Genomic DNA, 14,780 nt, shown 5'->3' with positions numbered 1-14,780 from the left:
AAATGAAGTAAGGCAGTTCCTGACACAGCAGGGAAGTATGCAGCATCGGCCGGGGGGCGGGGGCGGCGGGGGGAAAGTACGATGAGTATTTGGGGAGAGTTCTGGTTGGAGCGGCCTTGATCAGAGTGGGGGAGTGAGTTGACCAGAGAATCATAGGGAAGTCCTTAGGAAGCATGAGGAGCCCACTTGAAGTTGGTGGCTGTGAAGGCAGACGGAGACTGGGCTGTGGTGTGTTTCTGTGTAGAGAACTTGGCACGTAGAAACCAGGTATTAAGTTCATTCAAGGTTGGGGTTTCACTGGGTGGATGTGATAAAAGGCAGTGAGACAAGGCATCTTCTGGTTGTCACCTTGATATCCCAAGGACATGCCATTTTCAATATGTCCCAAATCCATTATCTCTTTACCTTATTCCCCAAATCTGCTCCTCTTTCTAAATTCCCCATCTTGGTTAATAACAATACAATCATCTAGTAATACCCCTAATAACAGTTATGTATTAAGAACATGGTATCAGATATGATAACAGATATTTTACTATTTTTTTTTTTTTTTTTTTTTTTTTAGAGATGAGCACTTGCTATGTTGCCCACGCTGGTCTTGAATTCCTGGGCTTAAGCAGTCCTCCCAGCTTGGCCTCCTAAAGTTCTGGGCTTGCAGGTGCAAGCCACCATACCTGGCCAATACCAGATATTTTAGAGCAATCATCTCATGATCATCATAACAACCTTATGGGGTACGTATCATTCATTTTACAGACACGGAAACAGAACTTCAGAGAGGTTATGTCACTAACTCAAGGTCTCTAGTAAATGGCAGTCAGGATGAAAACTTAGATCCATGAGCCTCCAAAGTCCTCCCCTTTCCCATGGCCACACCACCTGTAAGTTCTCTTAACACTGCCTGTCTCTGATAGGTTCCTTCCTTCCACCTCCCACACCACATCAGTTGTCACATTCTATTTGTTCATCTCTGTCCTGTCTCTTGCTACTTCCTGCTATGCCATTCCACCCCATCTGCTTCCCTGGTTGGTTCCACCAGAATGTAAACCCTATAAGGGCAGAGATTATTATCTGTCTCATTTTTTGCTATCTCCTCAGGGCCTGGAACAGTGTAAAGTTACCATTAGGCTCACTAAATAGTTGTTGAAAGCATTTTTCTATCAGGAGATAATTCTCTATGGGTGTCTTGTGTTCCCACAAGTTTTGTGGGCAGGTGCACTGATGGCTTTTTGTTCCCATTATCTTTTGGAGGATGGTTGCATAGCAAACAGCCTCCAACGAGAGCATCTCCCTCGAGCGGAGGGCAGTTCTGTTTGCTGTCTAGTATAATAAAGATATGTCTAGGGCAAATGTCGGCCAAGTTTGCTTGCAGCACATTATAAAAGATTGGGGTTTCCTAAACTTGGAGTTCCTCGGTGTGTGTGGTCCAGGCTCATGTCCCTCCCATGGGACTTCAGAGTTAAGGGAAGGTGATCTGAATGTGAAGCTCTTGCAGCCTGCTGTGCCATGAGTAACTAAAGTCCTCTGTGTCTGGCCCAGAGTTTCCTGTCTTCTGCTGGCATCCATGAAACTGGCAGGCTAACTTAGATTGTAAGTGTAAAATCTCAGACCCTTCAGAGTTCTTGACAATGGCTCTTACCACCTTTCACTAAGACAGCTGAGACAACCTCCATCTCCCATTCCTCCCAAACACCTGCCTTGGATGCCAAAGGTCCCCTTAGTGTTCCCTAGAGGAGAGAGAATTCATCCAGACTCCCATAACAGCCACCCAAGGCCCTGGCAGGATGGCTCCTGCTTCCCTGTCTAACCTCACCTCTCATCATCCCCACCCCTGCTCCAGTTCAGGCAACCACTACCCCACCCCATGCATACATTTCTACTCTCTTGCATCTATGCCCTTGTCATGCTGTCCACTCCACAGGGGTCATCCTTCTCCCCTTCTGACTGTCCATCCTTTAGGCCAGGATCTGCCAAGAGGCCTACTCAGAAACCAGTCAGAATTTCCCTGTCACTGTCTCCCCACTTTACTCATCTCGTACGGTTCTCCAATCCTTTTGCTTTGTATTGTGAAGACCTGGGTCAACCCACACTGCCTCTCTAGGAGGTTCCATTCCCTCACCTCTGTGATCCTTTCAGCCTCTGCAGCCCCTGGCACACAGTAGGTGCTCAACGGATGAGTGATGTCCTGAAGAGTTGACCTGCACAGGGAACAGCCTTGCGGAATGGTAGGATGGATGGACGGAGGAGTGGAAGGACATCTCAAGGAAAGGGAATAGAAGCACGGAGGTGGAAATGTCCAGGGCAGGGGAAATAACCACATGAATTGAGACTGAGTTCATGAAGGAAGAGGTGAGTCTGAAAAGAAGAAAGTGAAGCCCAGGGTCCAGGAGGGCTTTAACCATTGGGACCCCATTCCCCTCCCAGGGCCGAAGCCCTGGCGAGGGCTCCAGGGTCTGCATCTCCTGACGAGTGGCCTCAAGAAGCTAAGCCCCCTGGCAACTCCCTCTCCCGCCCCCCGCCCACCCTCTCCGCCTACGTTGGCCATCAGAGCCTCGGTAGCTGCCCGAGAGCCTCGCATTGACGCGGGCCCGCGCGTGAGTCAAGCCTGCGTCACGGCGCCCCGCCGCCAGGGTGGCCTTTCGGAAAGCGAGGGAACAGTGCGCGCAGCGCTCCGCCCAGCTCCGTTCCGCACCGCAGAGCCGGCGCGGGCAGGGCGCAGGGAGGGCGGCACTCGGCCCCAGTCTTCGCAGCCCCGCGTGCTCTCTGCCGTGGGACCTGGGTCCCCGCGCCGCTCCCCTGAGCCCCGAGCGCGCGGCGGGCGGGTGCCGGCTTGGGACTGGCGGTGAGGCAGGGAGTGAGGAGCGAGCGGAGTCGCGTGCGCCGCCGCGCAGCTCCGGGTCGCCCCAGCCCCAGCCGGGGGCCTGTGGCCCAGGGGAGGAGCTGTCCGTCCGCGACCCGTCGGGGACCGCAGCTGCTCGGCCGGAGTGCACGGGCCGAGTCTGCGCGACTACCCACGCGTGACAGGTGAGTCGCTGGCCGCGCCCCGCCTGGCTTTACCGGGCCGGCCACTGCAACTTTCCCTGTTCTGGCCCCGCCCCAGCCAGGGAGGGCTGAGAACCAAGGTGCGAGGCGGCGCTGCCCCGGCATCCGCCCGACCCTGCGCTGGTCTCGGGCTCCTCTCGCCGCTCCAGCCGCGGTTGCCTGGCGACGGAGCCCCGGGGCCCGCTCTCCTTCGCGCATCGGGGTGCCCAGCGGCGCACGCACGGGTTGGACACCAGGCTTCAGCTTCTGGTGCTCAGAAGGGCCCAAGAACTCCGGAGGAAATTGGGCTGACCTGCGGAGGCAACCGCCCGCGGAGAACCGGGAGGGGGCCTGCCCAGCCCATCCACGGCTTGAAACTGCGCGCCCTGGGCGCAATTCCATTGGGAGCCTCCTTCGCAGCTGGAGACCCCCAGCCCCAGCCGCTCGGCCTCAGGCCTGTGACCTTGACAGTAACATTGGCAAGCGAAGCAGAACTCTCACGTCCGAGATGAATATTTAATTCTCAGTCCTGGGGCTGGTCCTCGCTGGATTCGGAGCTAGCAGAGAGCCCTTCCTCCCTCGTGGGAAGCGCATCTGGGGAACGGAATGGCTGAGACAGGGGACGTGCGTGGGGTGCCCATCTGGAGGGGGCGCCGTCCTGGCCCGGCGAGAGGCCTCTGCTACATTTGTGCCTGTGTGCGCCGTGTTCTGAAGCGATGCTGAATGCTCGCAGTACTACAGGGAGGGCCGCTCCCCCAGGGGCGCGGCCGCCTTGGAAAGAAGCGTGATGTTTCCTTTTAAAGCCCAGACAGCCCTGTCAGAAATCAAGTTCAGAAATCCCAAGGCCATTCACCTTACAGGACCCAGGCCCTGTCAAGTTGGCTTTAGAAAATATTTTTTGATCCCATTCCTCTCTCCTTTTTTCTTTTTTTTTTCAGAAATACCTTAACAGGCGTTTTGGATTAGATTTCTAACCAGAGCTACCCTTGGGGCAATTCAGCTGTAAACTTGAGGCAGGTGGGGGTGGGTTGGGGCGACAGGGAAGTGGTAATGAGAAAGAAGATTCTTTTCTGGGCATTGTCCTTGTTAACAGGAACTTCAGGAACAAAGACAATCCTGTAATGGCTCCAAAAAAATTCAACCAAAAGTTTAGTTAGCGCCTGTTAAGGCCTTGCTGGACACACTCACTTATGTCTGGAGAACAAGGTCAGAGTGTGTTGAGGTTTACAGTGGGGAGTTCTTGTGTCTCGTTCTGTGCTTACATTATCCCATGGCTCTGTGAGGCAGACCCATCACCTGGGCAGGAAGAGCTTTGCGGTCACACCTGGTTGTCCTTGGCCATGGCTCATCCACAGGGACCATCAGAGGCTTTAGCTCCACTGCCGGATTTTTCTCTAATGGAACATCTGTGGCTAAGTAGGTGGTTGAGTTTCAGCGAATCTCTGCAGCTCAGCCTGGAGGGTGACTCAGTGCAGGAGGCAAATCATGCCCACTAGCTATGATTCGAGTGAGTTTGTTTGGCCTGAGTCACACACAGAGTCGTGTGTCAGCTGTTTGTGAGTTGAATGGAGTTCTTTAGCAGGACTCGTGAGCAGGAATGACCTGAGCCCAAGTGTTTTGGGCAGAGGTGGGCAAGTCCTCTGAGGGAGCTAAGCACAGCTCTGGCTGCTGAGCAAGGGTCCTGGAGCTCTGACTCCATGGGAAGGTGAGCAGGGCCAGGCTGGTCTGGGCAGGGAGATGGGGAGAGGTGAAGGGGAGGGTGAGGAAAGGCTCTGTGATTGAGGTCAAAACTGGGCCCAGTGTTCTGCCATGTGCCAGTGGGGTGACCTTGGGCAAGTCACTTCACCTCGGGAGTCTCAGTTTCCTCACTTGTAAAACAGGGATGCCTATGATATTATTTCTGCCGGCCGGCTTATTTTGAGCCAGGCGCTAGACACAGCAGGTGCTCATTAGATGTTACTTCCCCATCCCTTCCCTTATGGGCCTTAACCAGAGGCAGTTCTTTCTCTCATTGCCCCTGCTCCATCATGAAAGGGGATGTGGGGAGACATGAAGGTTCTGTGCTTCCCATGTGATTAAGAAGGACCCATAACTCAGCTTCACACAGACTTGTTTCCAACCCTCAAGTCTCCCCATGAGACCCTAAATTGGGAAGCCTGATTAAGAGCAGGATTAGTGTTGGGGTAGGGGTGGCGTTCAGCTGTGCTGGGTCTGCTGGCTGCTCTTGGCCACCTGCAACAGCTCTCGGGTGACTCCAGCACAGACCTTGACTCCTTGGGGTTGTTTCTGACTGTGGCCTGATCCCAAGCTGCCGCACCTGCTGGGTGGACTTCAGGGGTCATTTCTCTTTGTTCAGGTCTTGCCATCCTCCTCCCCACCCATTCTATCCATAAAGAATTGAAAGTTACAAGAGAACTGTTCCGGAGAGCTGAGGCTGGCCTCTCCTGGAGAGGAAAGTGAGGTGTATGACTCCTGTTTTCCTGAAGGACCCTGAGTCCCTAGTTTTCTCTGTCTGTAAAATGTCCAGATTTGGTGCTGAGCTAAGATGTGTGTGCCTTAAGAGTGAAGGAAATAAGGGGATCCCCACTGCAGCAAGAAAGAAGCCATGCTGGCTCAGGGGACTCCAATCTGCTACTGGAAGTGTGTGTGTGTGTGTGTGTGTGTGTGCGCGCGCGCGTGCGCGCGTGCATTGCATTCACCATTCATTCTGGAGCCAGTGCCCTCCCCATTGGATCCAGGAGCAAATTCCAAGGATGACAGAAACAGAGATGAAAAGATTCCAGAGAAGCAGGTTCTTTCTGCCTGTGTACCCTCCCTTCCTTTATACTCCTTTTCTGTCCAGGTTTGCTGCAGCAGGACAATTCATCGTTAATCCCTTTAAAGCTGCTAAGATAAGCAGCGGAATAGTTTGAAGGGAAGATGGATTTAAGCTTTACTAGAACTAGCTCTGAGTTATCACTCGCTCCCAGGCTGAGCTACAAGAAGTCCTCACAGCCAAACATCTGGAGCACCAGGATGGGGGAAAAAACAACCTGTCACCTCAGCCCCTGTGTTTCCCTTCCCTGACTGATGTTGCTGGCTGCCAGAGGTCAGAAGCACAGTGCCATAGGTAGAACTGATTGCTAGAGCACTATCCCAAACTCAAGTGGGGCAGTGATCTGTGAGGAAATGCCTACTTTGCATGCTTTTAGGAGGGGCGAGTGCAGTTCTGGATTCCAGTAGCTCACACTGTGCTTGGCACAAATTGATAATATCCAGTTGCTTATTGAGGCTTCTGTGCTGTGCTAAGTGCTTTGTTCCCAGACCATCTCATTTAATCTTCACTACAATCCCAGGAGACAGATATTGCTATCTCCAGTTTACAGATTGTAAAATTTAAGGTTCAGAGAGGTTAAATGATTTGTTCAAGGTCACACAGGCAATGAGTGGCGACCAAAGAATTGGAACTCTATCAGTCCAAACTTCATGTTCCTAACCTCTATGTGATACTTTTCCATAATACATTCTTAGTAAATGCTGACAACCTAGGCATTTGCCCAAACAAGATTGTCTAGAGCTGTAGGTCCAGTTTTTTTTTTAAGTTAGTGCCCCGGGAAAAGGGGAAATGGGCCTGTACTCATTGGAAATTGGTGGAAAACTAACATAACCAAATGTCCAAGGTTTGGGGAATATGGTATTTGGCTCCAGGTGGGTTGAAATCCAGAAAAAGATCCCAGGCTCCATCTTGGTGTTTTCTTGTCCTTTCCCTGCCCTTCTCTTCCTGACCTCTACTGCCCTTGACCTCATTCCCTTAACATTTGTCCAAGCTGGGGATTCGTGTGTAGACCAATGAGAGGAGTCAGAGCCAGGTGGATGTTGCCCTGAGAATTTCTGCATATGCAAAATCAAGGATGGCCACTTGCTGATGGGAGCTTGGTGGATCAGGTGTCTCTGCTGGAGAGTGTATGCCAGGGATTTGTAGCCATTTCTGGTGAGGCCCCAGACCCCAGAGAAAAACTGCGAACACTTCAAGGTTATTACAGCAGCTGCTGGCCGGGCTGCTTGGGGAGATGCCACTTGCCTCTTCCTGCTCTTGTCCCGTGGAGAGCCCACTTTCTCCTCACTCCAAAACTCTGCCACGCGTGTCCGTGGCCGTTCTGGGAAACATGGCACCTGATTCCTCCAGCTTCTCTGTCTCTTCTCTTTCTCTGAAAAATTGCCGTCTCCAGAACAGGTCCATGCTGTCCTAGCCTGCCCATCATCTCCAAACCACCTGAGATCTCAGTGGGGAAGTTCCTGAAGGTGAATAACTGAATGTAAGTATTAATGTTCCTCACTGGCAGTGGACAAAGAGGACTTCCCAGAAACCCTTGCTTCATAGGCAGCCATTTTGTGGAGATAAGTCCTTTGATAATTCTCATTCTCTTCCTCCTCCTCCCGTGAGTGATTCTTAAAACATTGCTCATTTATGGGCAAATCCAGTTTTTTTTTTTTTTTTAATATATAGTTAAACATTCAATATGTACAGAAAATTAACATGTGAGAACATAAGCTGAGATGCAATATGAATTACTGCATACACTTATTCTTATGTTCAGAACCAGGTGTGTTTTGTTAGAGAATAATTCTGGGTCAGGTGAGTCCTAGGCTACCTGAGTCTCCAACTAGGGAGTTGAGGCACAAAGCCCTGTCCATTCTGTGTCCTCTTGTGGAGTGGGAGTGAGGCACACATAGAGTCAGGGGAGTGAGTACACCAGCTCACAGCTCATTAGCTGCAGTTGTCCCACTGAGCTGCCACTCTGCCTTCCCGAGCCTACCTAGCAGTTTAATTTGAAGATAACAAGTTGCCTGTCACTGTACGCCATCGTTTCTATTTACTGGTTTAATTAGAATTTCTGCTGGATTCTGCGTACCACTAATTTACCACCTTCTATTTTGCTTACAAATGGAATTCACTGGTCCACACCCCAAAATTCTGCTGGTTACATTTTTCTTTAATTACAAGATTCCTGGGTTCCTGAGGCTTTAAATCCCACACCAGCTCTAAATGGAGCAGAAGCAATGTTTGCTAAAACTACCTTGCAAGAGGAATGAATAGTCACTCCATAGGGTGGTTAAAGAATGTACTGCGAAGTGAGTATTCATTGAGGACATGGGTCTGCCTTCCTTTGCCCAGATCTAAAGGAAGAAGAGCAGATGTTCTGTACTACGTGCGCAACCTGGGGCTGGCTCTCAGAATGACCGGGTGGGCGCTGTCCATGGTCCTGCCACACCACAGGGGCCATCTGCCTGCTAGTAATTTGGGACTCCAAAGAACAGCTGGAAGGAATCTCCTTGACCAGTTCCCCAAATTGCTTTATATTGTGAGTTTTGGAAGAGAACTCGGTCAAGTGAGGAAGATCCTGATCTCTGGGAGAAATGGTGGTAGATGGGTTCAGTCCACGGTTGACTTCCTGAATATATCATTTTGCAAGGCTGCATGGAGCACTGCAGAACTTCCCAACCAGTGCTACAGATGGGTAACACGTGGCCCAGAAATAATGATGCCCTCATTCCTTGGAGTAGCTTGGGATGACCTAGCATGGTGGTGTCCCCTCCATGTACCCCAGTGTGCCATGCTAGTGTTATTTTCTGTGTCATGACATGCAAAAGATTGGAACGTACCAGTATGTCAGAAAGAAAATAGCTACAGTTTGGTAGATGACAGTCTGAATCCCTGCTCTTCTATTGTATGGCTGGGTAATCTTGTACGTGATAGAGGCTTCTTTGTCTTGAAGATAAGAATTGTATTTTATCTCAAGTTGTTGTGAGGATAAATAACATATGTAAGCACAGTGGGTCACTTGTGGCTTGTCCCAGTAGGACACTTTTCTGTCCAACACTCTACGAAGCTGCACTGAAGGCTGGTGAGGAAAGAGACATAAACCTTTCTCATTTTCAGGAAAGAGACATCATGTTGGGACTGTAATTAAGGGTTTCTGATCACTATTCCTTCAAGAGCTCTTCAGCAGTCCGTTTGGTAACTCAGGTAATTGGACACCCTTGGTTCCCTCTGTCTCTTTCTGAGACAACAGAAAATAGTGGTTTTAAGACAATCCAGGTCAGATGATTTTTGGCAGATGCCGTGAGGAGTCATCTGTCCCCATGGTGGTCCCACCATGAATGAGGAAAGAAGGGAATGAGGCTTTCATTAGTTGTTCCTGGACTTTTATATGCATATCTGGTCTTTAAAATTTTTCTTTTTCCAAACTGGTATACTCTCATGGGTCCTTTATCTGTCTGAGACCTGGTGTGCCCTTCAGCACCTCAGGTCCTCAGTTTCCCTTTCTCTTCAAAACTCAAGTCTCATCAACAGCCTGATCTACATCATCAATATTGCTTACCTACCGTCCCTGTTTCTTCGCTTGTCCTACCAGCAGCCATTGATCCCTATAAAAATAGTCAGGTCAGGCGAGGCACGTTGGTTCATACCTGTAATCACAGCACTTTGGGAGGCCGAGATGGGTAAATCACGAGGTCAGGAGATCCAGACCATCATTGCCAACATGGTGAAACCCCGTCTCTATTAAAAATACAAAAATTAGCCAGGTGTGGTGGCCTGTGTCTGTAATCCCAGCTATTCAGGAGGCTGAGGCAGGAGAATTGCTTGAACCCGGGAGGCGGAGGTTGCAGTGAGCTGAGATTGCGCCACTGCACTCCAGCCTGGGCAACAGAGCAAGGCTCCATCTAAAAATAAATAAATAAATAAAAATAAAAATAGTCAGGTCACGTTACTCCCCTGCTTGAAAACCTCCAATAGCTTCCTATTAGCCTTGAAAGAAAACCCTAACTCCTTTCCATGCTCCATGAGTCCTGCCTGCTCTGAACACTCACTGTCTTCCTAGCCCAGCACCTCCCACTCTTCTGTTGTTCAGGGTGCTCTAGGCACATGGCCGTCTGTCTGTTCCTTGTACTCACCAGGCATTCAGGTCCTGCCTCAGGGCATTTGCACTTTCTGTTCCCTCTGCTCTGAATGCTTTCCCAGGACATCCACATGGCCCACTCTCTCACTCTGTTCAAGTCTTTATGTCATTTTATCGGAGCACGCTTCCTTCGCCCTATCTCTGTTGCAGCATTCCTGCTGTGCTCCACCCCCTCATACTCTATACTGTATATGCTTATTTGATATACTTATATATACTATCAGATATAGTGTATGTTTTTATGTACACTATAAATTATATATTTGTCTGATTTCTATTTGTCCCTCTGCACTAGAATATAAATCCCATGGGGCAGGGACATTATTTGCTCTGTTCTCTGTTGCACTAGAACAGGGCCTAGCATGTAATGTTCAGCAAATATTTGTTGAGAGAAGTAAAGGAAAGGAAGGAGGGAAAAAGATTTAAAAAACAGCAAGAGGAATATTTTAAAATCCCATATTTTAGCAGTACCTCTAGTTTATAGAAGTCGCAGGGCTCTATTCTCCTTCCAGGCCAAAAGGCGAGTAGAAGTCGGAGAACTGAGCCCCAGCATCCCCTGTCAGCCCACATCCTTGGGCTGTCCACGTGCATGTCCCACCCAGCTCCAGGGCATTGTGGTATGTGGGTGAGTATGCCTTGATTCCTGGCTAAGCCCATTTCCCACATGTTCTCACGTGAAGGTGGTAGCTGGCATGGTTGATGGCATGCCCCTGAGGGCCTGGCCTGAGTTGAGCACAACTCTTGTGTTACCTCATTTTATACTCATGACAACCCCACGAGGTGTAGCATCCTTCATTCCTATCTCTTCGAGTCCAGAAAGTAAAGCCAAGAGGGGTTGTGTACTTTCCCAAAGACTAACATCTCATAAATGGCAGAGCAGGACTTTAGGTTTTCCTGGCTCTGAAACCCATGATAGCATTGAGGTTGAGAGTCAGGCTCCAGGGTCAGTCTGTCAGTGCAGATCCAGGGGCTTTGGATGACTTGCCTTATTTCATCAATTCCAAAATGCGTATTTTTGCACATTACCACATCGTAAAATCAGGACATGACATGCGATCAATAGCTGTTTCAACATGGCTGTGGGTCTATGACAGCTCACCCTAGTTGGGTAGAAACCTTCGATGGATCCTTTCTGGTAAGTTCAAGAAAGTGCTAGCATCACAGGATCCTAGATTCAATGAAATATAGGTAATTATCCCTCTGAGCTTCCATATCTTCATTCGTAAAATGGGAATAACAATGGTATCTACCTGATATAATTACTGGCAGGATTAAAGGGGCTAATATCTGTTTGGTGCTCAGCATGGTGGTTGCCACAGAGATGGGACTCAAGAATTATGGCCTATGTGCTATGTTATCATTGTTATTATTACTACACCCCACTCTGCCTTCAGAAGTTCCCCTAGTGGATCCCTTAGCACCTGAATTCCAGTAAAGAGAGAATGCATCGGTTGGTGGGGGGTGGGTCCTGGGGCTGCTCTTGTTTACATGCACACAGAGCATGCGTTCTCCCACGTGAGATGGTAAAATGGAACCACAAGATCTGTTTGCACTGGCCACACCCCCGTTTTTCAGTGCCAGTTCCTCCCCCTCTGGACCATCTGCCCCCTTTCCTGCTTCCCTTCCTTCTTGACTAAGAAAACAAGATAGCGACTAAAGAGAACAGACTCGGCAAATGCAACAGGAAGGTAAGAAAGGGCTGCAGAAGGTGCCACTGGCTCCTCAGCTAGATTTCTTGTTTGGAATGGTCCCACAAGTCCAAGCCATGCTGTGCCCACCCAAAGATGATTTCCCTGAGGTGAGGATGGATTCTGTCTACAAAGTAGGGAAGGTACAGCACAAAGACTGGCTCTTCTGAAAGTGGCAAAAAGTCACAAAGGGATGGCCAGGTTTCTTAGTGTATCCTGGCTTTCAAACTGTCACTTGGGGCATCCTTGGGGCATGATATGGTCTTGGCATCAGAATATCGCATCAGGAAATGGAAAAAACTGGAAGCTGGAAAAACACATCAGACTCCAGAAACTTTGGGGAGTTCAAAAATGGATCAATTCATTTATGCACTCATTCAATTCAATAATGTCATATTTATCATGCTCATATTATAATAAGATACCAGAATTTGGCCTTGCAGAAGCAAAAATGGTGTCAATTGAGGTATGAAATGGAAGACCAAAACACAAACCCAACAAATCTGTGAAATGGAGTAAAAAAAATCACCACTCTGTTCATTTGACTACTCAGTGAGCTTTTGTTTCTCTTTCTCCTTCCATCCATGTGGCAACCAGATGCAGCTGGTAGGTAAGCAGGCAAGCACCGCTCCTTATTTTACAGATGGCTTCCAACTCTTGGGGCTCTCCCCATGTGTGCTACAGGGATGCACCAGATTAGAGTCCCCCTGGCTGGGACATGCAGACTTCCGGTAGATTCAAATGTCTCTCTAGTCACTGCTGTTAGTGTTTTACCCTACCTCTTTGTTTCAAAGGTGAGGCCGTAGTAAGATTTCTACATGAGAAGCAGGTTGTTGTGAGAGGATTGGAAGGCAGGGACGCTGGAACACCTGTAAATACCATGTTGTGCCCACAGATAATCTGTGTGTGTGAGGCACTGGGTGGGTAGGAGCAGTGAAGGGTGGGCACAAAGCTGAATGCACCTTTGATCCTGCCTCGAGGAGCTTGCTGTTTAGAAAAGGGATCAGGCCTAATGACAACTGGTTGTACCAGACAGCCAAATAGTAAAATAGTGTAAAAGAGTGTTACGAGGAGTGTGCTGAGAAGGGCAGAGCATTAATGCTCACTCATAGACTCGCAGGAGCTGTCATAAAGGCGAGGGGACCTAGAAGGCTTCAGCTGTCAGGGGATGGGAAGTGGTTAGTCTAGAGTGAGTGGTGAGTGGGCTGGGAGGAAGTGGAAGCTGAGGCCCAGGAGATAGAGCGGGTCCAAATGCCTTGGAAAGGGCCTTGGGCTCCCTTCAGTAGGCAGTGGGAGTGGGGCGGCGTGGCATTTCCAGAAGATGCCACCGAAGGCAATGTGTAGGATGCTGGTGGGGAAAGTGAGCTGGGAGCCTGCTGCAGGCATCTAGCCAGAGAGCAGGCTTGAACTAGAGCAGGGGGGTGGGAAGAGGACAGAGCTGAACACACTGACAGGACTTGTGACCTGGGTGGGGGTGGAGGAAAGAGAGGTCAAGAAGGGTGTGGGGTCCCTGCCTGTGTCCTGGGCCAGAACATCCAGGGGCAGAAGCCTCCAAGTCAAGGCCAGGCTCTGTCAGGAGCAGTTTGCCCCAGGTGACTGTCAGAGGTTTTAATAAAACAATTAAAAATAATTTGTGTCTTTGATAACAGTCCGGCCTGTTTTGGGCTCAGTAAAAGCTCAGAGGCTCTGAGGTAATTAGGAGAACAGTTTGGGCCACAACTGCCTGTCATGAAGAAACCAGGAAGCTGCCCAGCATTCTCTGACATGGCTCCTACTCACTGCCGAGTCTACCTGAGTTAGATGTTGGCTTTGAGGTCCTGAGTAGGGACCACTTCCACTGCTCTCCTCTTCTTGGGGGCTCTTCAGGGTGCCTGTTGGAACACCCTGAAGAGGTGCTTTTTAAGGATGTGCTTGGCCACAGACACTCTTTACAGAGCCACAAGACCCAAGGGTAGCAGTGTCAGGAGCACGGGCAGGGGCTGGGCAGGGTGGGCCTGTGGTGTCTGTGGTCGTTGTAGTTAGGTGACTGCCTGCTTCCCCAAATTGGTGGCTCCCCACTCACCTCCCCTGGGGAGTCTAACTCGGAAAGTAAATGATTCTCTTTGTGCTTTGAGTTACCTGAACCTCCCTAGCAAGAAACACCCCAGGCCCAGGAGGCGGGTGCTCAGGGAGCTGCCTTCATCATCACAGAACGGCACCTCTTCTCTTCTCCTCCATGGCTGCTGTCGGCTCCAGGCTTTGTCCTGGTGCCAGGGTGAGAGCAGCTACCCCCCACCACCTTGAGCTAATTGCCGGATGGTGTGCTTGAAAAATTTTCATGGAGACCTCACCCCTCTGGCAGGAGATATTTTTACCTGTCTGCCTCCCAGTCACACTATTTTTTCTCCTTTCAAGAAGATTCGCAGTTCACTTGCTCCGACCTGTTTCTCTCGCAGGAGCTATTCTGAGCTGCAAGCCACCTCTGTTGCTAAGTGACAAGCTGGCACCGAGGGCTTGCTCGGCACTCGCGCCCCTCTGCGCTGTGCTTTCAGGGATGGAGGCACTCCTTTCAGAGAGTACCTTGCAGCTTCATCATCCGACGTGTTGCTCATGAAAATCACTTCACAACCCACCCCAGCTACTACGGGGGGATAATTAGAATACAGCTGGGCTGTCTGTCACCACATCTCTACCATGCTCCAGTGGGCTCTCAGCTGATGGAGGGCGGCAGGGCAGACAGAACTTACCTTTCGCATCCATTGTTACAGGTGCCTGGGGCAGGTGGCTCCTTGCTCACACACACAAGCAGGAGGGACTCTCAGTGGATATATGCTAGAGCTGAAAGGGGTCTTGGAGGCCGTCCGTGCCAACCCATTTTACACACAGGAAAACTGAGGTCTGGGGAAATTAGGGCAATGGTACCAGTTTGCACAGTAGGTTGGTCGATCCCAGTACCTAGCTGGCCTGCTGATGTCTGGATTGTGGCTGGTTCCATGAGATGCATGGATATGGAAAGAGAGGGATCGCCCCTCTCAGGGTCCTTCTCTGATCCTGATGCTCCTCACAGACAAGGCTTTGGGGTCATTGGCTGGGTACACTTTGGATTTCCAGGCCCTGCCTGCTGTAAAAGCTGACCTTTCACTGGCACCTG

The 14,780-nt window shown here is 50.2% G+C and overlaps 1 protein-coding gene across 1 annotated transcript in view; it reads left to right on the top strand.

The window, feature by feature from the left end:
• The first annotated feature begins 2,656 nt into the window (after positions 1–2,656).
• Positions 2,657–14,780, top strand: part of SLC6A17 (solute carrier family 6 member 17) — a 48,611-nt gene continuing 36,487 nt past the window's right edge. Inside the window, exon 1 of the mRNA XM_023232617.1 lies at positions 2,657–3,024. The gene's annotated coding sequence lies outside the window, so the exon portion shown is untranslated. The remainder of the gene's footprint in view (positions 3,025–14,780) is intronic.

The sequence above is a fragment of the Piliocolobus tephrosceles genome, chromosome 1, assembly GCF_002776525.5.
Source record: "Piliocolobus tephrosceles isolate RC106 chromosome 1, ASM277652v3, whole genome shotgun sequence".
Classification (NCBI taxonomy): Eukaryota; Metazoa; Chordata; class Mammalia; order Primates; family Cercopithecidae; genus Piliocolobus; species Piliocolobus tephrosceles.
The sequence above is the reverse complement of the archived record's forward strand: the minus strand, read 5'-3'. Positions and strand labels throughout refer to the sequence as shown.